The 27,212-nt window shown below is 45.6% G+C and overlaps 1 long non-coding RNA gene across 2 annotated transcripts in view; it reads left to right on the plus strand.

Annotated features, from left to right (window-relative positions):
• The first annotated feature begins 6,312 nt into the window (after window positions 1-6,312).
• The window catches only part of LOC124096556 (uncharacterized), a 29,785-nt gene continuing 8,885 nt past the window's right edge, over window positions 6,313-27,212 (plus strand). For both annotated transcript variants that reach the window (XR_006852889.2, XR_006852890.2), the window contains exon 1: window positions 6,313-6,672. This is a non-coding gene — a long non-coding RNA (uncharacterized LOC124096556). The remainder of the gene's footprint in view (window positions 6,673-27,212) is intronic.

A 27,212-nucleotide genomic window follows, 5' to 3' on the forward strand; every position in this document is an offset into this window, starting at 1 on the left:
TTGCACCCATTACCATGCCACCTGCCTCCAAGTGATGAACACACACCTCCACTGAGCCACAGAAACCCTGTGTCTGGGCATGATTTGGGGGTGAGGTGGAAGGGAGGAGTCTCAGAGTAGACTTGCCCCTCTCTTTTGTGGTTTTCTCTAGATCAGAAGGCACACAGTTTTGTTTCCAATCTCCTCCCCAAAGGGCTGCTGGGTTATGCCAGGTTACGTGCCTGCTGAACACATTGCTCCTGTGGATTCTCCCTTCCATCACACCTCTGTGATGCATCAGTGACACGCAGCCAGGAGTCCTGGAACAGAAGGCTTGGTTCTTGTCCAGTTCGTGTCCAGGCTGGGTCACCCATGTGCAGTGCAGAGGTGGGAAAGCCATGGAGCTTAGTTCACCAAGTATCCTGGATTCCTGGCCACCAGGAGCTGAGCCACTTCCCTCTACCACACCCTTCCACCATGATGTTCTGCGTCAACTTGGGCCCAGAGCACTAGAGTCAGCTAACCTGAGCTAAACCTCTAAAACCAGGAGCCAAAATAAACTTTTCCTCCTCTAAATGGTTCTCGGGTGTTTTGATCTCAGTGACAAAAATCTGACTAACACATCAGATGGAGTCCCTTCTTCTTAGCCAGTGTGCATTATTCTTCAAGGGCCACAAGATAACTGAGTGGCTCACGAGTGTCTATGTTACTGTCTTTAGGATCCAAAATCCAGGGCTGGCTGCCTAAGTCCAATCCACCAGTGGTGAGCCAGACCCCCCATGAACATGAGGGTGAAGCAGGGGCACTCCGGGTCTCTCCGAGGTCTGCCCTGACCAGCCAGCCTCCCATCTGCGTTTCCCACTCTGGACTCTGCTTTCATCTGTATTTTGGGGATGATAAAAGATGCCCTACTTTCTTCCAAGACTATAGAAGGATTTAATAATATCACAAATGCTGAGAAAGGTCAGAGTGTGCAAGACAAATGTGAGCAATTTGATTATTAACTGGATCCCTCTCTGAGAAAGTTGAGATTCTTTAGTTAAATCAACTGTCCCACCCCCGCCTCCAGGAACATAGATGACGACTTTGGTCACGTAGTATGGCCACCATTGGATTTGCTATTTTGTATCCAGTCAGAGCTGAGAGCTCATCAATTTCACTTAGATATTTATTTCAACAAGGTCAAATTTTATACCACAGTAGTTTTCTAAAAAGTCCTTCGATAAAGAATGTTTAGATAAATTAAGATTTATTCATATGGTGGAATGATACTATATTCTGACATCAGATGTCCATGATAGATTGAAATGTGAAAAGCCAAATTGCTCTAGGAAAAATTTGCTATATTTTATATTTATTATATAATCTTATTTGAAAAAAATTATATATATAATTATTATATATATAATAATTATATATTTTAATATATATAAATAAACAGGTACCTGGAAGGGAATGTGTGTGAATATATATATAAATTTTTAAAAAGGGAAAGGTCTAGGGGTAGAGCTTAGTGGTAGAGTGTCCCTGGGTTCAATGGTAGAGTGTCCCTAGTTCAATCCCTAATACCACAAAAATTTTCAGTTACCCAAGGGACCTTAACAGGGCTTACCTGCTAGCTTTCATTACCTTCCCCCCCCCCCCACCATCTTCCATAGAACCATGACTTTGCATTTCCCAGACTCCCTTGCAGCTAGGTGTGACCCTGTGATAAGTTCTGGTCAACAGGAGGTGAGCAGAGTGATGCGAGAACAGCCAGTCTGTGGCCTTAAAGGGAAAGGGCTCTGGCACAACATCACCTGTACATGCCATGGACTGCTTAGGCCCTCATGGCTGTACAGGGGAGAGATGCACTTCTGTCACTGTTACTTCAGAGCCTTGTTTCAGCTGCTGAAACTTTAAGCTACCTGTGCACAGAATAAGTAAATTCACAGAGACAGAAAATAGATCCATGGTTGTCAAGGGCGGGAGGGAGGGGGGATGTAGGGAATAACTACTAGCACAGTATCCTTCTGGGGTGATGACAAAGTTTTGAAACTAGAGAGCGTGGTGCCAACCCAATATTGTGAATGCACTAAATGCCCCTGAATTGTACCCTTTAAAATAGTAATTACATTATATATGAATTTCACCTCAACACAAAGAGAGAATTAAGAGATGTACCAACCACATGCAAACATGTGGACCTCATATAAATTCTGATTCAAACAAGCAACTGTTAAAAAATTTTAATAACATGAGCTGGGCTGGGGGTGCAGCTCAGTGGTAGGATACAAGCATAGCACAGCATGCATGAGATCCTGGCTCAAGCCCCAGCACCAAAAAGGAAAGACGATCAGATACATTTTAACACTGACTGTGTGTTTGCTGATATTTTAATAAGTCCTTGTATTTTTCATGTTGGATAATGTTATTGGTTATACTATCACAGGAAAAGAAGCCTTTTGTTTTTAAAATATATACTGAAAATATACCCTTGATATGATCTCTGGAATCTGTTTAAAAATAATCTAGTGGTTTTATGTGTGAGAGGAGGAAGTAGGAAGAGCTAAGTGAAAAAAATTGCCCATGTGTTAATAAATGTTGAGGTGTGGGTGACCACAGGGATCTCTTCTACTTTTGTGATTTTTTTAAAAAAATCTTCCATAATGAAGTTAAAAAATAAATTCACAAAACTGGTCAACCAACATTTTAAAAATAGTTAACCTCCCTAGCGATCAAGGAAATACAAATCAAATGACAAGACTTGGATTTTCTACCTATCAGATTGGCAAAGGTAATAAAAATGTTAATATTCTGCCAGGTGGGATGGCGCACACCTGTAATCTCAGTAACTTGTGTAGCTGAGACAGGAGGATCATAAGTTCAAGGCTAGCCTCAGCAACTTAGCAAGACCCTGTCTCAAAAAAAATTTTTATTAGTTCTTATCAGTTATACATAGCAGTAAAAAGCTCTTCAATCATTGTACACAAATGGAGCAGAATTTTTCACTTCTCTGGTTGTTCATGAAGTAGAGTCACACCATTTGTGTAATCATACATGTACGTAGGGCAATGATATCCATCTCATTCCACCATCTTTCCTACCCCCTTCCACCTCGCCCACTCAAAATTTTTTTTAAAGGGAGGCAACTAGCTGGGCAGAGTGACCCATATCTATAATCGCAGCTGCTTGGGAGGCTGAGGCAGGAGGATTGCGAGTTCAAAGCCAGTCTCAGAAACTTAATGAGGCACTTAGCAACTCCATGAGACCCTTTCTCTAAATAAAATATTTTTAAAAGGGGCTGGAGATGTGGCCCAGTGGTTGAGCACCCCTGGGTTCAATCCTCAGTACCAAAAAAATAAATAACAGGGAGGTAACTGAGAATGTAGCTCAGTGGTGGGGTGTCCCTGGGTTAAATCTCTAGTACCACAAAGAGAAAAGTGAAGACCGGACATTGGTGAGGAATAGAGTGACAGGCACCCATGTGTTCCTGGTGTACTGGACACAGCCTTAGTTTCTGTCACCTGACCACAGAGCATCCTGCCAATATACACAAAAAGCCTTAAATATGTGAGAATATAAATAAAAAGCCCAAACTATACTCTGCCTCAGAAATGCTACCTCTAGTAATTTATCCAAAGGAAGCAATCAAATAAAAGCATGAGATACCTGTTTATTGTATAATTATAACAGCAACAAATGACCTCAGTGTACACCAAGGAGGAAATGGTTTTAATACAAAGGGGTGTGTGTGTGTGTGTGTGTGTGTGTGTGACATACAGCAACATTAAAAGCTACTATGCGGATTTGTATTTGTTAGCATAGGAAGATGTGTCAGAGAGATATTAACAAACGGAATAATCAAATATCAGAGGTGGTATATAGTAAGACACTCTTTGATTTTTAAAATGTGGGAGGAAAAACTTTTTAACAATGATACTTGATGGTGAGGACATGGATTATTTTGATTATCTTTCTTTTGTTAACTTTATTATTATTTGTTTTTCTGCTTTGAGGTCTTTTTCTCCTGAGAATGGAGGGGAAGAGGTTACATGTGAGTTTGGGGCTCTTTTTTTCTTTCACTCCCAAGGATCTGATCAATGTGCAAAATAATAATTTTCTTTTAAAAGGGGGCTAAAATTAAAGCAGCACTAAGAACAAGAAGTCGATATAAAGAGCAAAGGGAGGCGGCAAAGATGTAGGGGAGCTTGTACTTATCTTTTTTTTTCTTTTTTCCCCAAATGATTTTGAGCCATTTTTGCATTTTTATAAAATCAAAATTACCTTTGCCAAGAGAGTAGATCTTAAATGTTCTCAAAACACACACACACACACTAAATATGCAAGTTGATACAAATAAGCATCATATCCAGAGACATGAACACTATCTGATTTGGATTCCTAAATTGGCTTGCCTCCCCTGTGGTCAGAAAGGCACTAGGTTTTTACTTGTACCTGCAAGGGTTAATTTTAGGTGTCAACTTGACTGGGCTATGGGATGCCCAGATAGCTTGTTAAACAGTATCTCTGTATGTGAGGGTATATGTGGAAGAAATTAGCATTTGAATTGGTCTCAGTAAAGCAGCATGTTCTTTCCAGTGTAGCTGGGCATCATCCAATCCATTGACGGCCTGAATAGAACAGAAGTAGAAAAAGGTTGAGTTACTCTCTCTGCCTGACTGCTTGATCTGGGACATTCATCTTCTATCCTTGGATAGAATTACAGTATCAGCTCTTCTGGTTCCCAGACCTTTGGACTTGGATTTGGAATTTTTGTCACCAGCTTTCCTGGATCTCCAGCTTATTGACAGCAGATCATGGGACTTAGCTTAGCCTCCACAACCATGTGAGCCATTTCCTTATAATTAATACATATCCTTTTGGGTTTTTTGTTTGTTTGTTTGTTTCTGGAGAACCCTGACTCATACAATAACTCTCTGTCCAAGGGCACAGACTTCAACCATGAGATCCAGCAAAGCTAATTGGCAGCTGGGCACTGTGGCACATGCCTGTAATCCTATCAGCTCAGGAGGCTGAGGCAGGAAGATCATGAGTTCCACACCAGCCTCAGCAAAAGTGAGGCACTAAGCAACTCAGTGAGACACTGTCTCTAAATAAAATACAAAATAGGGCTGGGGATGTGGCTCAGTGGTTGAGTGCCCCTGAATTCAATCCCCATTAGCCACCCACCCCTCCAAAAAAATTGACCTATTAAGGAATAAACTCACAATCTTTCCCTTTTCAGCACCCCATCAGTCTGATTCCTGTGTGTCCCCCACCTGGGATGGCATGCCTCTGATCCCGCACACGATTGCTGTCTCTTTCTCGCAGGGAGGAAGCATGAATCGGTTACTGCATTTGGCATTCTGATTTTAAGGACTAGTTCTTTTCACTTGGCCCCTGCCTGACACTTTCCACCCATGCATTGGCTATAAAAGTGCCTGGAATGCAGAAATCACTATGAATATTCATCAACTCACATTATGAATAATACTTCCTTAAAAATGGATAGTCTTGTGGCTATTTGCCCTGGAAATTGAATTCTTCTCCCATACTTTGGGTCACTTGGAGATTGTCAATAGCAGTGTCCAGCAAACCACAACTCATAGGCCAAAGATGGTCCACCATCTGTTTTATATGGCTTACAAGCCAAGAGTGGCTTTAATATTTTTTAATGGTGAGGAAAAAAAATAAAATGTTTTTGTTACATGTACCATGATATGAAATTCAAATTTCAGTGTTCATAAACACAGTTTCATGGAAACACAAACATACTTATTTGCTTATGTGTGCTAACAGCTGCCTTCACGCTAGAGTGACAGAGTCGAACAGTTGTGATAGAGATCATATGACCCACATAGCCTAAAACATTGAGTTGGTGGACCTCCAGCCTACAGGCACCGTTTTCCTTTAGTGCACTGGGTGATGCTTCCTGTGGTCCAGTAGAAATGAACTGCAATGCCACACACTACCAGTAGGGGAGGCTGTCCATGCATCATGCCTGAAACCACCAGATCTAAGGGTTTGGGTTTGAGAAAACTTGTTCACCCATTCAATAAAGACTTACCCAGGGCTGGGGATAGAACTCAGTTGATAGAGTGATTGCCACACATGCACAAGGCCCTGGGTTCAATCCCTAGCACCTTAAAAAAAAAAAAAAAAAAAAGACTTACTGAACACCAACTTTGCCACACACCATTCTAACTCTAGATTTATGGCAATACTAAAAAAGAAAAAAAAAAAAGTACCAACCAACTCTGCTATCTTAGTTCTACTAAAGCAAGATGACCCCCAAATAAGATGAATCATAACACACTACATGTTAATTAATAATAGGGCTATGGAGAAAAATTAAGGCAAGATATACAGAGGGTTAGGGAAGGAGGGAAGAGCAATTTTAAACCAGGTTAGGGAAGACTTCATTGACAAGGTAACAAGTGAGTGAAGATGAGGAGGTAAGAAAGCAAGTCATGAAATTCTCTACAGAAAGAACATTCCAGGCACAGAGAACAGCAAATACAAAGGTCCTGAGGTGACCTGTGCCCAGCATATTCAAATAGAACCAAAAGCCAAGAGAAGTAGGCCTTGAGATCAGGGAGGCAACAAGTGGAGAACAGATCATGTGGGTCTTACAGGCTATATTGATGGCTTGTCTTCTATTCTGAGTGACCTGGGAAGCAGATAGAGTTTAAGAGCAGACAGAGAAGTAAAGTAAGTCTGATTTCCAATTCCTTTAATATCTGTCTGAAATATTCTACAACTCCTTTTGATGTGTTAAGGTTAAAATATTAAAATGTATGAGGCAATGTATAAGAAGTTGAATAACAGGAGACAGCAAGTCAGTGGGTGCTTCTGTTACCCATTGCCATGTAACAAACCAACCCAAAGCTTGGTGGCTTACAAGAGCAATGCTTTAGTCTTTCTTTTTCATGATTGTGTGGGTTCGATAGACCAGTGGGATGAGTCTTCTAGTTTTGCTTTGGTTGTGTTTGTTTGCATTAGCAGAGGTCACTCATTCAGCCGAGTTCCAATGGCAGCTAAGCTGGCCTGGCAAGTCCAGGACTTCCCGTACTTACCTGGAACTGGGTTGTTCCTCCACGTGGCCTCTCCCTAGGGCTACCTCAGGCTTCCTTACAATATGGTGGTCTCGGGGTTCTGGACTTTCTTCTGTGAAAGCTGACTTTAAAAGAGAACACAGAAGCTGCCAGAACTCTTACAGGCTGGACGCAGAACTGGCATGACATTGCTTTCGTCATACTGCATCCATCAAAGGAAGTCAAAGGCCAACCCAGATTCAAAGACAGGAGAAAGACAATCCCCCTAGTGATGATTGTTTGATGTGTGCATGTTCTTGGAGAGAAGAAATCTATGGTGGCCCTCCTTGGAGACTGCCAGAGTAGGGGAGAAACGCAGATTTTCCCTCCCATATAATCTCGGCGTTTCTTTTTGGCTATGCTGTGTACATAATGTTGATAAGTTTGATGGGTGGGCTATAATTGATTAACTTTATATTCTCAAGTCATTCATTTCAAAGTCCTGGAAATCATTCTGGGAAGTTCCCTGCACCCTGTATGCCAGCTCCCATAGCCTACGTATGCTTCCCTCCCAGTCTGCAGACCAAGCTGTCTGGCTGGCCTTGTTTGACACAGTTCCATTCCTGGGTATTGTCACACTCCAGTAGGAGTGATCTCAGAAAAGGGGCAATGGGGTCGCATTCTGCAGAATTTGGGGAATATGTCATTGTTCTTTCCTCAGAAACTACCCAGACTGGCCAAATGTGCAGCCCAGCCCCGATGCTGCCCCACCTTCCCAAACAGAAGAGGAGTAGAGGATTGCTTAAAAGCAGACGCTTGTGCTGAAGACAATTTCACATTTGCAAAAGAGTCAGGAGGACAGCACACAGACTTCCCACATACCTTCAGCCTTCCATAGCCATGGTCTATTTGTCAAAACTGACATTGACCATGAGTGCAAACTACTCACCAAACTACAGACATTCAGATTTCCCCAGTTTCTCCACCAATGTCCCTCTTCTGTTCCAAGATCCCATCCAGGACCCCACATGACATTTAGTTGTCCTGTCTTCTTAATCTCCTCCCATCTGTGACAAGTTCTTGGACTGCCATGACCTTGACAGCTTTTTTTTTTTCTTTTTGAAATTTCTCAATGTGAATAATCTATTTAGAAATACTGGAGATAGAATGCATAATTTTTCTTAAGATTAGGGACAATGCAAATCATATGCATACTTACTTCAACCATACAGAACATAGGTTTCATACTCAACTGGGTAATAAAGCATATCCTCAGCTATTGTGTAGTTATTGTATAATGAAGACTCTGATTACCTTTCATTTCCTTGACAGCTTTTGAAAAGGAGTGGCCAGGTGTTTTGTAGAACGTCCCTCATCTTGGGTTGACCGATGTTTCATCATTAAACTGAGACTAAGGAGTCTGGGAAGCATATCATGAAGGCAGTGCGTCTTGCTCTTTGCATCCAATCAGGGGCACGTGGCATCAACCTGTCTTATTACTGATGATGTTAACCTTGATGCCAGTCTTAGTCAAGGTGGTATTTGTGGGGTCTCTCCACTATAAGTCACTGCATTTCCATTCTGTGTTTGTTAGAAGCAGGTCCCTAAAGTCCAGCTCACATTCAAAGAGATGGGAATTGAGCTTTGGAGGGAGGATCCTCTAGGCATTTAAAAATACACAGCACTTTAGGCAGGGCTGCCAGGAGCAGGGAGGGCCCCCGCCTGCCCGCTGACTTGCTGGTAACCTTGGATGAGTCACTCCATCTCCCAGAGCTGGGATTTCCCTCCCTCTTATGAAATCCATAATGGTATCCCTGCCCCACAGCTGTCTCCCAGGAGCCAGGGGGAGTTGGCTGGTAACACTCTGGAGTGTGGATCTGCAGGGAGACAAAAGGTCCTTGTTGACAGCAGCTGGGGTCCCAGGCCTGGTCTGTGAGCACTTCCCAGTCCTGCTGCTATCCTCCCCATTCCAGGAGTGCCCCCAAAAGTGATGAGGCTATCACTATTCTTATAAAAGGGTCTCAAGTTATAAACATGCTAACAAGAGCCTCCTGTAGACAGAAATACCACAGGGAAATGTTTTTGTAAAGTGAAGCATTATTTTGCAAAGTGGATAATTCCCCTGAATTAGCCTTTTTTTTTTTTTTTTTTTGTATAAAGTCAGCTTTTTGCTTATTGGATTTGCTTAAACCAAGGGGTTCTAGGAATTCCTTCCAAAATACACACTATCTTCGTGCAAATACTTCTGAACAGAGTCTCTCTACTGCATAGAATGTGTTCTGTTTCTGTTTATGGTGAAGAATTGTGTTAGAGTTGTCAACTATGGTAATTATTCCACATCTTTGGAGGTTGACTAGTTTACTAGAGGCGACTCCTGGCCAACTTGTGTTTCTGACACTTGACACTAGCAAAAACTAAATCCCCGGAGGACTGCAGTTTGGTGATTTCAGCAAAAACCAGGGCTGATGAACTGTTTTTCTGGGAGTAGATAAGCCTGCTGGGATTGGACATTTTCTTCCGTTTCTTTGGGAATCACACTGCTGTGGTGGGCCACATGTCTGGGAGCACAGGCTTTTTGTCTTGAACAACTCAAGGGCATCATCTCCTGGGACTCTGATGTGGAGGATGTTTCCCAGAGTTCAGCAGCATGGAGACCCTGTCCCCCACCCCGCAGAGACCTCTCCTAAGCTCACCCCAAAGCTCACCCAGGGTTGAGATCTCTAACAGGCTCAGAGCAGTGCTGGTGTGGAGCAGGAGGGACACTAGCACAAGCTGTTAGTATTAATCTAAACTCACCTCCGTAGACAGTCATGAAGATACTCTGGCCAGGGGAAGGAGAGATTGCATCTACGTTTTCCCTTTGTGGCTGTGGCTGGACCACTCAGCCTGAGCGAAATGCAGGAGCATATTGACCCTCTGATTGTCTGAGAATGGCACAGTTGCCTGGGTTGTGTTGGAGACAGGGTGTCCAAGTGTTTCTTTGCTAAATGTAAAGAATTAAAAGAGAAAAGAATTTTTTGTGCTTATTTGCCATTGTTTCATATTTTTCAACAAACAACAACCAAAAAAAAAAAAAAAAACTCAAAAATGGAAGTGACTCAGAGTATTTCTCACCCTTGAAAGGCTCAAGCCAAGAAAACCCCCCTCTGGATTCCATTCAGGGCTTGTCTGGAACTTGCGATCCTCCTGCCTCTGGAGTCGTTGCAATCACAGGCAGGTGTCACTGCCCCCGTCCAGATAGGTCACAGCCTCATCACGACAGAGTTCTTTCACTCTATCCTTTCTTGCTACATGGACTGTAATGGAGGGCATGTGGCACTGTTTCCAGACCAGGTTTCACTCCTTTCTCTGGTAAAGGGTTTGGCTTGAAGGCACCACCTCTGTCTCACCTCTCCCCTGTCTTCGGAAGAGCACGTGTAACCTGTGCCAATCAGGCCTTCCATTCTGATCAGAGGTTTGGTTCTGAATCGGTCAGGGCCACCACCATACGGAAGTGACCCAGCCAGGAGCCGAGCCACACCAGAGAATAGCTGAGGAAGGAAAGAGTGGCAGCAGAGTCAGAGACAGGACAGAAACAGAGACGATGACAAGGTCCAAGCCCCTGAATTCATTTGCACATCGAGTGAAAATTATCTGTTGGACTTTTGTGGCATCGAATCCTGAAAATTCCTCCTCTCCATGAGCCAGTGTGGGTTCCTCACTTGCAGTAGGGTTCTTTGCCGGCAGGGATCGCGCCTTATTTACCTTGACATTCATTCCCTCTCTGGCAAAGCACAGTGCTTCGCATATATATAGTAAGTGCTTCATAAATAGTTACTGCTGATAGAGAGGAAAATATGCTAGGTCAGCCAGTTCAGAAACAGAAATTTTTGCTTAATGAAAACCAAGCCAACCATAGTGGTTTGTCGTTTCTCACCTAGTGATATAAGGTTGAGAGGCAGCTTATAGCCCAGGCTGCTTTCATTTATTTCCCTACCCTTCACTCCTTTCATTCTGAATTATGGCTTTTTGATTTAGACCATGGGCTCAAGTTTAGGTTGCCTGGCCTCAAATCAATATTTTGTCATTTGTAAACTCTTATGTCCTTAGACAAGGTAGTCTTTCTGATCCCAATTTTTTTCAAATGGGAAAAATAATATTATCTATCTCTTGGGTTGCTTTGAAGATTAAATGAGCTATGTCTTACTTTAGAAAAGGCCGATAATATTATTAAAATTCTCAAAATGCCAACATCTCCCCTCATCTGAACCTGTCAGCCTTTCCTAAGGCATCCTACACAGGACACTGGGGCCAGTCCATGCAGTAAGAAAAAGGATGGGGAAGCCGGAAATGGTGGTGCACGCCTATAATCTCAGTGGCTTGGGAGGCTGAGGCAGGAGGATCGCAAGTCCAAAGCCAGCCTCAGCAACTTAGTGAGGACCTAAGTAATTTAGCAAGGCTCTTGTCTTAAAATATAAAAAGGACTGGGGATGTGGCTCAGTGGTTAAGCACCCCTGATATGATCCCTAGTGCAAAAAAAAAAGGATAAGGATAATGTGAAAGTTGGGAGAAGCTTGGCCAGAGGAAAAGCACCCTCTGCAAGTAACAAAGATCTGAGATTCCCATAACTGCAGATAACCTCTACCAGGAATGACCTGACATTCTGAGACTGGAATCTTCTGTTCACCACAGAGGGGGACATAGCAGAAAGAATGTGAGTTCTAGGGAGAGATCAACTGATGGTTCAATGTCCAGCTCTGGGCCAGGGTTATAGCTTTGTGGTAGAGCATTTGCCTAGCATGTCTGAGGCCCAAGTTTCAATCTCTTTCCAACTCTTACAAAAGAAAAAGAAAAAAGTCCAGCTGTGGTTCTTCACAACATTTCAACAGTTATGAGCCTCAATTTCCTCATATGTAAAATGGAGGTTATATTACTAGCTTCAATAAGGAAACTACCTAGTATAGTGGATTGTTGAATCATTATTCAACACCACAAAGCTGCTTGTGGAGCCTGGTCTGTCTCACAGGCCTTCTGATACATGGCAGGGTGAATAATACACTCAGGCACTCTACCCTCATGGACCTTAGACTAAGAAGGAAGAGAGTTATCAGTCCACAAATTCTAATAAAAGAAGGTGAGTAATTTGATAGAGGAAGAACAAGGAACTTAAGAACTTAAAATGGGAAGTTCAACACAGGTTAAGCATCTAGGGGTTGAGTAGAAGAGAAGGAGGGGTTGAAGCACTGATAAGAAGCAGAGAGCAAAATGGAAAAATAAATGAAAGGAGCCATGGAGTGGAACATTGTGACCATCTCTCCAACATCTGTTCTGTCTCTCAGCCTTGTGATTTGGATGGAATCCCTCTCATTCCTCGCTGCAGGGGTAATTCCAGCCCCTTTCATATCAATTAATTGAGATAGTCCAGATCTAACCCAAACAGCATATGGTATTCCTCTGGCCAAAGGAATTGTTTTAGGATGGTCCAATTAGTCCAAAGATAAAGATTGTTTCTCCCCTTGCATAGGACTTAAAAAGCTGATTTGCTGGGCTGAGGATGTGGCTCAAGCGGTAGCGCACTCGCCTGGCATGCGTGCGGCCCGGGTTCGATCCTCAGCACCACATACAAACAAAGATGTTGTGTCCACCGAAAACTGAAAAATAAATATTAAAAATTTTTTTAAAAAAGCTGATTTGCTATTGGCAGTCACTGAACAACCAAAAGGGGAAGCAGATTACAGACAAAGCCAGTACCTCCCAGAGGCCAGTCCAGGGGTTGCAGAACCAAGACCCCAGGCTTACTAACCACTGGGCTTTTCACTGACATGAACTGATCAATCCCCTCTGCTTTTTAACCCAGATTGAGCTGAGCGTTCTACATTTTTAATGAATTATTCTAACTAATACACAAGGAAAGAGTAGTTTAAGAGGGAACAAGTACCAGTACCTCAACAGCAGCATGTCAAAGACAAAGACAAAAATGTCCATTGATTTAACAACATGGAGGTCATTTGTGCCTAGGCAAGGTCAATTTTTTGTTTCTTGTTGTTGTTGTTGTTTTGAGGTTTTTTGGTAGTAGGGATTGAACTCAGGGGCACTTAACCACTGAGCCACATCCCCTGTTTCTAAATAAAATACAAAATACAGGGTCTCACTGAGTTGCTAAGCGCCTCACAGTTGCTGAGGCTGGCTTTGAACTCATGCCTCAGCCTCCTGAGCCATTGGAATCACAGGCATCTACAACCGCACCCAGTGCAAGGTGAGCTTCTTGCTTGTTTCTGCAGTGCTAGGGATTGAACTCAGAGGCACTCTACTTCTGAGCTACCTCCTCAACCCTTTTTATTTTATTTTGAGACAGGGTCTCTCTTAAGTTATCCAGGCTGGCCTCAAACTTGTGATCCTGCTCCCGCCTTCGCCTCCTGAGTTGCTGGGATTATAAGTATGCACCACCAACCCCAGCTGCAAGATCAGTTTTAATAGAGGGGATTGGGATGGCAGGGAGAACCCTATGCAGGTTTCTGTTGTACCTTCAAGTAGGCAGAGGACCACTTAAACCATGGATCTTTGACTGTACTTTGAGGGACACAAGCAATCCATGGTCTCTGTTGTCATAAAAATTTTGAACATTGTCTTGTCCCACCATCCATCAAGACATTCCCCCAGAGATTCTGTGCTGTTCTGAAAGTTTAACTTCATATGAGTCAGGAGTTAGAGTGAACCGGAGAAGTCTCCTTGGCAACTGACTGATTGGATTAAGTTTTGGTCTTTCTCCCTCAAGGTAGTTACTGCGTCTTACCATTTTGAGAGCAGGGAGCCTCAGAGCCCATGGAGAATTAGAGAAAAACTATGAAACATCACCAGGCGGGGTGGTGCATGCCTGTAATCCCAGTGACTGAGGAGCCTGAGGCAAGTTCAAGGTCAGCCCAAACAACTTGGTGAGAAATCATCTCAAAATAAATTATTTTTTTTAAAGGCTGGGTTGTAGCTCAGTACCAGAGCACTTGCCTAGCATGTGCAAAGCCCTGGATTGAATCTCTGGAACTGCAAAAACAAAAATTCTAAGCCATCTCCCTCAGAAAGAAAATGCCCCCAATTCTGTACCTGTTTCTATGGCTTCATGAATCCTCTGGAGCCAGCCTTCCAGCTAGGTGGGGTGCTGCCCAAGATTCCACCATTTGTGAGCTCTACTGAGTCAGAGTTCCCCTCACTGGGGTCTTGTTCCACCAAGTAAAAGATTTGAACCCACCAAACTAGCCTGTTCTTCCTGCCCATAACTCCTGGGACCCCAGCCTTCTCCTCCGGCCTTCTGGGATTGGTCAAGGAACGGTTTACTGCCTTCTTCCCCTGTCAGAACCCACACACCAGCCTCACCTCCCACCTCTCCCCTCCAGTCTCTCCCTAGCACACATTTCAGGCCCTGGCCCTAGGGAAGCTTTGGATCCAGGTGGTGTCTACAGTTATCACGCTAATTCATTCATCTCTTCAATCTGGGGATCTGACAGGCACAGCAAGCCAGCCCAGGTCTCTGGCATCTGTCCCATTCAGCTCTGGGAAACCACGCTCAAGGATCCAGAAGATGTCCCTGTCCCAGGTGTGCACTGAGGTATTCCCTACCCATAGCCTCGAGTTTTCTCACCATGGTGCCATCAGTATAGACGAAGTCACTTGTCCCAAAGAGCTGGATTCAGGGTGATACGGAACTTGCGGGTGAGAAAGGCAGCGCTGGATCACCTGGGGCAGCTCTGGATTCCTGGAGTGGAACCAACTCCTCTCCCTCGTGCTGTGCACATCCTACCTGAGCTCCCCTTGGCAATAATAATGCCCTTATTGTTTGCAGACCCACTAGTCCTCCTCACACTACGAGGGCGTGGCCTTCAATAATTCACCCTCATGCCCCACCAGAGTGAGCCTGCTCTGAGCTCACCGCCCTGAGGATGCAGGGAGGCACCCTCTCTGCCTGTGTCCCTTGCAGTGCTCTGCAGGACCATCTATTATACCCCATTTAAATCATTATTTAACCTTTCATTTTTTAAATAAATTCAGGCTTTCAGAAAAGTTGCGAAATTGCTGCCCAAAAAAATCCATAAATGTCAATATCCTGCCCAATCACAATAATTTCCTGGTCAAAACCAGGAAATTAACACGGAGGCAATACTTAGTTAATCTATAGAATAATTCTATTCTATTCTGTATTAATTCTAATCTAATTAGAATAGAATTATTATTATAACTAATAATAATTTGGATAATCTTACCCAAAATTCACCGATTATATCGCTTCTGTACTACTCTTTCCAAGACAGAATTCAGTGTTTCCTGCGGCATACAGTTGACATCTAGGTTCCTTTCAAGACATTTTAAAGAGTATTGGCCAACTGGAAATTTGTAGAATATCCTTCCATTTGGAGATGTCCAATGTTTCCTAAGAGTAGGTTCAGGTTATGCATTTTTGGCAAGGATACCAACAGAGTCATGCTCTGACCTTTTCAGAGCATCCTATCAGTCAGTACAAGATGTCAATAGAGATCATTACTGGGAATGTCAGCTTTGATCATTTGATTAAAGTGGTGTTTGCCAGCTCTCTCTAGAGTTACTGTTTTTCCCTTTGTAACTGATAAGTAACTTGTGGGAAAATTCTTGGAGACCACCTATATATCCTATTTCTCACCTTGCTTTCACCCCCCAGTTCTGGCAGGGATTGATGTGCCTTGCTGGACCACTCCTGTTTTGCAAATGCTGGCTCTATTTCCATCTCTCCTTCAACACTGAGACCTGGAATTGAGCTGTAAGGAAGGGCTTGCATCCTCTCCCTTTTATAATTGTTTGTTTACACCACTGTGAACTCATAGGCTCTTAATCCCATTTTTTAGGTAAGAAAACTGAAGCTGAGAGCTGTTAGATAAGGTCCCGTGACCAGTTTGGTGGTGACCACCTATAATCAAGCAACTCAGGAGGCTGAAGTATGAGGATGGCAAGTTCAAGCCCAGCCTCAGCAATTTAGCAAAATTCTGTCTCCAGATAAAAAATAAAAAGGGCTGGGGATGCAGCTCAGTGGTAGAGTGGCTCTGGGTTCAATCTCTAGTACTGCAGATTAATAATAAAAATAACAACAACAATGAGCCCAAGCCACAAAGCAAGGATGAGAGAAAACCAGGATTTAATCTTGGGCCATCTGGGTACTTAAAAGATATTTTTTCCTGCGAATGTAAATTTTGGAACTTTGCATGGTTACCTCTTTGCTTTTATTACTAGGAAGTTCAAATTGCAGTAAATTTAATAATACCACCTTTAGACATACTGCTAGTCCTTCCAGTATGCAAAATTTGCTCTGACATCCTCTTATTGTATCTTATTCCTCTTTTGCTCCCACGTCTTTATTATGTTTTTATTTTTTTGATCAGTTTTATATATTTTTTAATTACTTTAAATCCTTTTTAGAGAGAAATTTAATGATAAATAAGCACATTGCTGAGGCTAGGACATGGAAGGTTTTAATTAATTTTTAAATGAATCACTTTGGTTACTGAAAGATTGTTTGCTGACTGTGGTGGCCATGGATTTGTCTTCAAGACTTGTCCAACTGGACAAACTCATAAAATATTTAGAAACTGGGCTGGGGATACAGCTCCATTAGTAGAGTGCTTGCCTTCATGCTCAAGGCCCTGGGTTCAATCCTCAGCACTACAAAAAAAAAAAAAATTTAGAAACACACACTTGCTTTTCCCACATTTTGTTTTGTTACTTGAGTACTGGGGATTGAACTCAGGAACTCTATTACAAAGCTACACCCCTGGTTCTTTTTATTTTTTTCATTTTAAGAAAGGGTCTCGATAAGTTGCCAAGACTGGCCTCAAACTTGCAATCCTCCTGCCTCGGACTTCTGAATCCCTGCGATTACAGGCATGTGTTACCATGCTTGGTGTTTTGAAACACGTGCTTCCTCTCTGTGGCTTCCAATAAATGAGGGTATCCAGATAGGGTTACCAGGGGCTAAATGCCTAGCCTTGTATGTATGTGTGTGTGTGGTTTTTCTTTTACTAGAGTTTGAACACAGGGCCTTGTGCATGCTAGGCAAGTACTCTACCACTGAGCTCCACCTCTAGCTCTTACCCCCTCCCCTTTATTTTGGGACAGGGTCTTACTAAATTGCTAAGGCTGACCTTGAACTTGCAATCCTCCTGCCTCAGCCTCCTGGGAAGTCGGGATTACAGGTGGGTGCCACCATGCCCAGCAAGTGAGGAACCTTTTTTTTTTTTTTAATTTGGCTGCAAAAGGATCTCCCCTCCTTTTAGTTGTTGATAGACCTTCATTTTATTTATTTATATGCAACGCTGAGAATTGAACCCAGTGCTCCACGCATGCCAGACAAGTGCACCACCACTGAGCCCCAGCCCCAGCCCCAGCCCCATGAGGAACCATTTTTGATGATGCCCTGTGCATCCTTAAGATGAAACTCTAAATGGATTGTTCTGGGTCTCCTTCCAGAAGACCAGATAGAAGGGCTACTGTGGGCATGCCAGTGTCACTTGGGAGAGGGGGACAGTAGACCTCTGGGATTGGCTCCCCACAATCTATTTTTCCTCCTCCTGGGAAGGGTGTCTGAAATTTAGAACTGTGTCTCTCCTCTGCTCTCAGACACATGGTCAGGGTAAACTGAATCCACCTGCAGCTAGTGGGGGGGTGGGGATTAAGCCAATCAGCTTCCTCCATCCCCAGCCAGAATGACTGGTCGGGTGACAGGCAGATAACAAACTCAGAGCCAGAGACATGACAGCCAGCTCCTGGGACTCCCCCTCGTATCCTCCATGTGAGTTCATGGAAGAGACGTTCTGCCTTCCCTCAATGATGGAGTCAGAGGCGTGAGGTGGGTGGTGTGTCAGCCACCTGTGATCTCGTGACTGAGTCAGCCTGCGAGGGAGCCTGAACCAGAGAGCTGAGCTGAGAAGTGGAAATGCGGTCCTAGCTGTATGTTGCGCCCTCAGAAGCCAGATGATCTCCTCCTGGACTGCGGTTGCGTGAGCCAGAGAGTTGCCATTTTTTATTAAAACAGTTTGGGTACTTTTTTTTTTTTTTCATTTGCAAAGGAAAGAGAGATAAATGTGAAAACTGGACACACGAAAAGATAGCCCAGGCATTCTGTGGGTTTCATTTAAACACCCCCAGAGACTCTGATGCACACGCAGGCCTGAAGCCACTGATCCCTACTCGAACACTGCAGGCCTGGCCACTCAGAGGTCCTGAGGTGTCCCTTCTCCCTCCGTCCTCCTCCCTCCTCAGCCAGGTGAGGGGCCCCAGGGAGGAAGCACCCGGGCTTCAAGCTTTCTGTTTATAATGGGAGATTGCTTGCGTTTTCTTAGTTAGTGGCAGATCTGCCTGTTTGATGTTAATGAGTTTGTGAACCCAACAAAAACATAAAAGACAAGGCCCTTCCGAAGAAGGAAAATAGAAAATAAAGTGCCATCCAAAATGGGATGGGCTCAGAATCTGCCTTGAATCTCACCCAGCCCCTTTTTCTGTCTTCCCCACGGGGCCCCCTTTCATCAATTGAAGAAATCAAGATAAAATGCCATCCCGGTGAATATCCTGCACAACCAAACCAATCTGATTAGTCTGGACAAAGAAAATGAGGAATTTGGCTGATCAAAGTGGGCTCCGCTCCCCCTTAAACTCCACCCACCCCATTAGGCCTCCTGTGGACAAGAGACACAAATTTCTCACACATCAGCGATGCTGCCATATTCGCTTTCAAATAGCCCCTTGCATCCTGGTGCAAATCCTAGCGGTCTTCTAATGACCCTCTTTAGGACATGGCTGTTCTGATCTGATATTATTAAATGGAAAGTGGCCGCGTTCTAATCTGGAGAGAGGCAGGAGCATTTGTAAGAGCCAGAATCAAAGGCCTGGTCTCTTTCTGTTCCTAATTATCAATAGTGTTTTATAATCTTATTAATATTGATATACAGTATACTGAAGATCTGTTAAGGCATAATGTATGTGGAAGATAATTAACAAGATCCGAGTCAGATCAATCGCCTATTTGACAGCCAACGGTGTGTGGCTTATAAATTATACATATTCTAGGTATTGCTCAAAATGTTTAAAGTTTCAGTCCAATCCTTCCGATCCAGCGCTGGGGGAAGGCCTGAACCTCAAGGTACTGTCCCCAGCCTCTTGGAGCCTTCTCTGCACACGCGAGACTCACTTTCTTACTTAAAAATCAAAGGGCTCCCTTAGCTGCCGCAGTCCACACACAGCATAAAACACACCTTTTCCTTGTAAAGTGCACAAAAACAAAAGGTGAAATCTTGTAAGAAAAGAGATGATTAATGAAAGGAAGGTAATTTGCCTTTTGATTTCCGAGGGAAGGTAGCAGTTGGGCGTTTCAAATGGCAGAGCTAGTCTTTCCTGCTGACGCCAGTAGGGACCAGGGCGAGACTTGAAATACAATAATCCCAGTTAATGTGTGTGTCGGGTGGGTCCAGGAGTTTAAGCTGTGTCTTGGCCAAGTACTGTGTGTGTGTGTGTGTGTGTGTGTGTGTAGGCAGGGAACACTGTTTTCTCTGTGACAGCAACCCATTAGGGACAACCAGGTCCAGTCGGTCATTGCCTGACGCAGGGCTGCCTCAGCCAACTCACACAACCCTGGCTACAAACATGTGAGCTGGAAATAGACACACCTGTGTGGGTGCCGCTGGGTCCTAGGAGACCTTGTTACACAGCGTTGTTGAATGAAAACCCAAGCAACTCCGAGGCAGGTGTTGAAGGGTACCTAATCCCATCCGCTGATTTTGCAGGTGAGATTATTTACTGCCTCCGTGACACAGGGCCAGGAAGTATCTCCGATATGGGCTAGACCACTTCTGGCCTCACTTCTTCCATCTGTAAAATGGAAACGTAGACCTGTCTCCCCTAGCTCCTAGGGATCTGATCAGGACGTCGGCGGTACCCGTACCCAGTGTCACATCCACAATAACACAGATGTGAACCCCAAACCATTGATGGCTCCCCATTGCCCACAAAATAAGGCCAGAATTTCTCCTCATGGCACACAAATCTCCCACGTCCCTTGCTGCTGGTAACCACTTTATTCCTCCTGATGCTCACATGCGACCCATTTGCTGTCCCCAGTCTGTTTCTGAGTTTCTCTCCTCACGCGGCCCCTCCCCTGGCAACACCTTTCCCCTCTGTCGCACCTTTTGGAACCCTCCTGGGGTAGCCCAGATGTCACACCCTCCAAATGGCAACCCAGTCTCTTTAGCAAAAGTTAAGTAGGAGTTCCTTCTGGACACGGCAAATTCTACTTGAGTGACAGGCACTGGGCCCAGGTCCTTCCGCCATATGGAGTAAGAGCAAGAACTCTGAGAGCAGGACCGGTTCTTGTTCCCCTCTCCGTGTTCTCTAGCTCGTGAAGTACCACATACTCGCTCAGTGCTTGGTGCCTCTGCCCAGCCCAGGAAGCAAACCACCCTCCACCCTGTGTGCTTGACTCTCCTCCACAGCAAAGAGGGAGCACGTGACACACACACCAGAGGTGACCCAAGTGGCTGCCAATGTATTGAACCCTTATTCTGGGGCAGCATCTGTGCCAAGCACTGTGTACACATCATCTCACTTAAATCTCCCAGCAGACCCCCTGTTGTGTCTAAGACATCCTCATCTGCCTGGGGCAATATGGCAGAGACTGTCATATTTTTTTCCTGAGTATCCAATTGAACCACGCTCTCTTGCAGTTTGGCAAAACCATGTGGCGGGCTTCCTCTCAATGGAACTGAAGGGGAAATACTTGTGCCTCTTCCACGCCAAGGCCCCAGAAATCTCCCCTTCATGCCAGGCACAGTGGCTCACGGGTGTAATCCCAGCTACTCAAGAGGCTGAGGCAGGAGGATTGCAAGTTTGAGGCCTGCCTCAGCAACTTAATGAGACTGTGTCTCCAAATAATTTTAAGATTGTTTTAAACACAGGCCTGGGAATGTAAACCAGTGGTAGAGTGCCCCTGGGTTAAATACCCTGTACTGCAAAACAAAAAAACCTCCTCTTCAATGCCTCTCGTCTGGGTTCTGCCCAATGACCCTGAAGCCTAGAAGATGGTGGCACTACACAGAAGGTCACATGCTGAATCTGCCTGTATTGAACGGGTAACATGATCATGAACTAAATCTCCACTCTGTTAAGCCCCTGAGATTTGGGGTTCTTGCTTGCAACTGTTGTATGAGGTTCTGCTCACATCACTTTAGGCAAGTTAGGAAGTTTAAGTAAGTTAGTGGCAGAGGACTAGGACTTTAACCCATACCTAACTGCCTCTGCTTCCTGTCATTCAAATGACTAGAGCATCCTGCCTCTCTTCTGCAAAGGAAAAATTGTGAACAAGTTGAACAAGTGGAAGTAAAGTTCTTACTGGGCAAAACCAAGGCTCCCCAAACCATGACTCCCCTGGAGTGGTTTTGGTGAAATTGCTGAATTGTCACCTAGTTTAAGGAAAGAGGGAGGGAGAAGAGAAAGGACATGTCCGGGGTGCCAGCACCGGTCCTTCATGTGGGTGCGTCCCCTTTACTCTTCACAATGACCCTCTGGGCGGGTATTATTACTGCAGGCTCAGAGATGCTCAGCAACCTGCTCCAGGTTCCGTGGCAACCGAGCTACGGCAGGAGGACTCAGATCCACCACACCCCTCTGCCTCCAATCTAGGACTAGTCACTCCATCACCATCCCAAGAAGGAGAGCATGTCAGGGAATTTTTTCTTTTTTTTTTTTTTTAAGTACTGGGGATCAAACCTGGGGTGCTCTAACCCTGCACTACATCCTCAGCCCCTCCCCTTTTTTTGAGACAGGGTCTTGCTAAGTTGCCCACATGGTCCTCCAACATGTGATCCTCCTGCCTCAGCCTCCCAAATGGCTGGGATTACAGACTTGTACCATCATGCCCAACTCTGGGTCTATTTGATAACCTTCATTCATTCATCCATTTAATACTGACTGGGTGCCTACCATGGACCTGGCACTCTACTGGTCTCCAAGAATCAAGGCTGGGGCTAAGTTGATGTAGGAAGAGCATCCAAGGTGCAAATGTGAGGAAGGCGCTGGTGCCCAAGGTTCACCCTGCACTCCATGACCCTGAGAGTGCTTGCCTCCTTCAGCGCTGTGCCTGAAGCACTGGGCCTTCATCACCCTAGTCCCAGCCCTGATGGGTGGTGAGCGATCCACACCTGAACTCTGCCCCCAGACTGACTCCAGCTCAGATCGGCTGGCTGCAGAGAAGCTAAGGACATTCCAGTCACCATTACGGTCCAACGTAGGACTGTAAAACCACACCTACTAAGAGTCTGTGGCCAAGAATTCAGAGAGACTCAGGGGGCATGCCTTGTCTCTGCAGAGAGCGAGGGGACAGAGTCACAAGGTTTCATTTATGTCACTTCTTCTGGTCTGAGTAGCTGCTAGTTTAAGAGGATGGGACAGAGCCTTCCCTCTCCATGGAAGGAGTATCACAGTTTTTGTGGCTGTTTGTTGTTGTTTTTTTGTTTTGTTTTTGGTGCTGGGGATTGAACCCAGGGCCTTGTGCCTGCGAGGCAAGCACTCTACCAACTGAGCCATATCCCCAGCCCATTGGTGGCTGTTTTTAAAAACTTGATGACAAATAATAACAATATTTCTTCTATAGTAGAAAGGAAGCTTATTTTAGGACAATATGTGGCTGAGGGTTCTGTGGGGGAGCTGAATTGGTAACGGCAAATTCATTCGTTCGTTCGTTCGTTCATTCAGCCATCCTCTGTGAGCACGTCCGAGGCACAGGTCCTCGGCAGAGGGACTGGAATGACAGATGGTCAGTGAGAGGAGCAGTTCCACCTGGGAAAGGAGCACAGGTCTTTGCTGGCTTTGGGTTGGCCTGTCGTGTGGCTGTAAGCTGGTGCCGGCCCACTACACAGAGCTGGTTCAGATGTGCGTGTGAACCCCAGTCCCAAGCCCTCCACCTGTGCTTGCCTGGGGAAGGAACTGAGGGTGACAGGGACGGTGCAGTTCTTGTCCCTGGAGAAATTTGACTTTGTGCTGTTATTAGCGTCACCACCATCATCATTGTCAGGAATGTGCCGCCTTAATGTCCTTAACAGCCCTACAAATGGCATTTGTAGAATGTATTAGTCAGGGACTCAGAAATGTAGGAGATGTATATGTGGAAGATGGTGGGGAGAGGTTGACTGAGGACCATGAGCCTTGGCTCACCCAATTCTGGGGGCTGAGAAATCTCACAATCTGCTGTCTGCAAACTGGAGAACCAGCAAAACCAGGGGTATTGTTTTTGTGTGAGTCCAAAGGCCGAGACTGAAGAGCTAATGTGTAAGTACTGGTCAGAAACTGGAAGCCCAAGAACCAAGAGCTCCAATGTACAAAAACAGAGAAGAGGGTGAACGTGCCTCACTTCACCAGCCAAGTCTGACTCAGCGCTGATCTCTTCTGGAAACACCTTCCTTCACAGACACACCCAGAACTAATGTTTTACCAGCTATCTGGGCATCTCCTAGCCCAGTCATGTTGACAAATGAAATTAACTACCACATAAAGGGATTATGGGTTCCAAAGTTCTTTCACATTCCTTACCTCAAAGGAAGCTCACCTCCAGCCTACAGGGCGGGAAATAAGCATCTCCCACAGTCCCCTTTAGCAGATGAGGAAACTGAGCTCAAGAGGTTAAACTAAGAGCATGCCCCAAATCTGGCTGCTGTTGATGGCTTCCAGACTGCGTGGGCCTGGGACTGGGTGGTATTAAATTCTCAAGTCCCTTTTCACTCAAATCCTTTCCTTCTCCTGCCTTTTTTCTTTTAGAGCCATCAACTTAGCAATAAATGAACAAGAGTATTAAACATAGTATACATGTGTCAAAACATCACACTGTGGTCTGGGGATGTGGCTCAGTGGTAGAGTGTTTGCCTAGCATGCATGAGGCCCTGGGTTCAGTAACACACACACACACACACACACACACACACACAATCACACAATCACACTATATCCCACAAATATTTTCTATTGAGATGCTTCAATTATGATTTTTTTGGTGGGGGTACCAGGAATTGAACTTGGGGGCCCTTTGACCACTGAGCCACATCCCCAGCCCTATTTTATATTTTATTTAGAGACAGGGTCTGTCTCACTGAGTTGCTTAGCACCTGGCTTTTGCTGAAGCTGGCTTTGAATTCGTGATCCTCCTGCCTCGGCCTCCGAAGCCACTGGGATTATAGGCATGTGCTACTGCACCCAGCCTAAATTTTTTTAATTTAAAACAAAGATTGAGCATCTGGGTGCCAGGTATCACGCAAAGCACCCACATGTACTAGCTCCTGGGACCCTCCCTGTACTTGGAGAGAGAGAGAGAATTATAACCATCCCTATGGCAAAGCAAGCTTGGGAAGGCAGGCTGACACTCAGGGCCACACAGTGACTAAGCAAGCTGTGCCACAGAAACTCAGTCCCCATCAGTCTGGGGTGCCACTGCTCCACAACCGGCTTCTGAAGTGGGGACAAAGGTGGACGCTCGGTGACCCCAGACCAGTGTCCTCTGCCCTTGCCAGTGATGAGGTGAGTATTCACAGTCATTACCAGCTCGGAAACAGGGCCTCCTGATTCTATCAGTTATGTATGGCACTGGCTAAGCGCCTGCACCCTGGGAAGGAAGAGAAAGGTGTTTCCAGGGAACAGGGGTGGCACAGGGGTCTCCTACCCCTCACTTAACCCTTTCCTGCCACCTCCGTCCCGGTGGCAGGGCTTGGGTTTGGAGTTCTGCTCCTGTGTCTCTGCCAGGGCTTGTGTTGGGCAATCGGCAGCAGGACTTCCGCTCACAGTGTCCCAACACCAGGCCCCCGCCAGCTCACCCTGGTGTTTCCAGCCACTTCAGGCCTCATTAGTGTCCCGGCTCAGATTTACACAGATGTAAATCAGGTCATTAGCACCTCCTGCTTTGGCAAGGAGGTGTGGCCAGAAGGGAATTCAAGGGAGGGAGGGTGGGGGCAGGAGCAAACTTTGAGCCCAACTTAATATTTAACCTCTCTGACAATGGGATTGCCAGGCTCCCCACCCGGATCCCAGGCAGCTTCTGGGGTAAAAGAGTCAATATATACAGGGAGATAACAGATGGACTGGGTGGGAGGAGACCGTGGCTGAATTATAGATCAGATGCCCGGGAGCCGGGCTGGCCAATGGGAAGCCACTCCTGCAGGGGACAGCCTTCAAGCTGTCTGGAGTCCCCCCTCTCTGTCCCTCAGCACACTTTACCTTCCTTTGTGTGGAGGAGGAGCTCTGGAGACCTCTTGGGAGAGGGGAAATGGAAGGGAAGATAATTTCGGGTGATGGGGGCAGGGAGAGCCATTTCTGGTAAATAATTAACAACAACAACAACAAAAGTTTCCCATTAAAAAAATAAATAAATAAATAGAACTGCCCAGCAGAACTTTCAACTTCTCTAATTTGGAAAGTCAAAAGTTTAACTGGGCGCCAGGGAGCTGGTGCCAAGGCCAGTTTCCAGCCCAGTCATGCTGGCTGTGCCTGGGCTGTCACCTCGGCTCAGGCCACCTCCCCTGGAAGACATGGAGCCTGAGTGACAACAGTTTGTGGCCTCTAGCTTTCCTTTAGAGTCCTGGACAGGAAGACAGGGCTCTCAGGCCTCATGGGAGAGTTGAGAATTGCTCTGCAGGGCTTCCCCGAACCACAAGTATGTTCTCAGCCTGATGGCCTGTCGGGATGACGGAAGCATCAGTTTTGAAGTCAAACCAGGGTTTCCATGTTGGTTTGCTTATTAGCTGCTGTGTAACCTCATACAAATTACTTAACCTTTCTGAGCCAGGTTTTTTCACTATAGTTTGGAGTCAATGAAACTGCTGTTGCACCACTGTCACCAGGATAGCATATGTCAGGGTTCGGCAAACTGTGAATTGTGGACCTCTATCTGAAAAATACAGGCCTAAGTTTTATTGGAAAACAGCTACCCTCATTGAATTATTTATCATCCCTGGATGTTTTGTGCTATAAATGAGGAGCTGAGGTGCAAAGACCCTGTGGCCTGCAAAACCTAGAATCCTTGCGCATTAGACCTTTGCAGACAATTGTGCTGACCACTGGGATATGCAGCCTGGTGCTTCACAGAAGCGTGGCCCATGGAGGAGGGGCCGTTGCACACCAGCATGGTCACTCTGGGTCTTGGAAGTTGGGCTCTTGCTCCTCTTTCTATTTTCCTACTTCCATCCACAACCTAACAGCCAGCGGTGCCCTTGGCTGGGCCTTTCCCTGTGCTGCTGAGCCTGCATCAGGTGCTAATGACAGCACTTCTCACCCTTGCTAGGACCAGTGGGCTTCTGCCCTTGGGGACCACCAAGTCACTTGACTGATGACAAAGACCGGTGGCCTAACATTGCTGTGGCCCAACCCCTCTTGGGAGCCAGCATTGGCCTCTGCATGAGGGACAGGGAGGAAAGCCCTGGAATCCAGGAGCCGCCTCGGCTGCAGGGGACAGCACAGACCCCTCCCCACAAGGCAGCAAGACGGATTCGGGGCCAGGGTCCATCCCTTTACTTGTGCCCTCCAGAAGGCATCCGCAGTGACACAGCAGTGAATGTTTACGAAGCATCCTGTTGAATTTGGCAGACAGACAGAGACTCTCTCTATAAACAGGGGTTGATCGACGGCACCCCTCCTTTGCATGATTTGCCCTCTTAAGGATGCTGTGTCATTTGGCCCTCACAGCCAATCCGAGGTAACATTGTCCCTGCTTTACACTCGAGGAAACACAGATGAAATCTCTGCTGTCCAGGACAAGGGAATGGGGTTCTGCCAGAGGCCCTCCAATCCTGCAGCTAGCTGCCTACCTTTCTTCCTTTCTTTCTCTTTTTCTTTCTTTTCTTTCCAACTTGCTTCATGTGACTCACATGCACTGGCTTAAACTGCATGAATCGCCATCTTCTGAGTGACAACAGGAACTTGAGAATAGGCTGGCAAGTGCTGCCCACTGTCACCTCCCACTGGCCCTCATGGCCTGTCCGGCTTCTAGCTGGTCTTCCCCATGGCTGCACTCTGAGGATCCAGCTAGCCAACCTTCTGACATGTGCTCCACCTGGTATTTACCCAACAACTTCAAGTCTGCAAGACCCATGCACCTGACCCAAGACACAGCCAGAAATGCCAGCTCCCTCGACCCTTCCCACTGAACTGAGTACCTACCATGCATTAGGCATTAAGGACCTCGCATGCATTGGTACACTG

The sequence above is a fragment of the Marmota monax genome, unplaced genomic scaffold (genome assembly GCF_021218885.2).
Source record: "Marmota monax isolate L192 unplaced genomic scaffold, Marmota_monax_Labrador192_F-V1.1 WCK01_AAM20220418_F8-fsc00004, whole genome shotgun sequence".
NCBI classification, from domain to species: Eukaryota; Metazoa; Chordata; class Mammalia; order Rodentia; family Sciuridae; genus Marmota; species Marmota monax.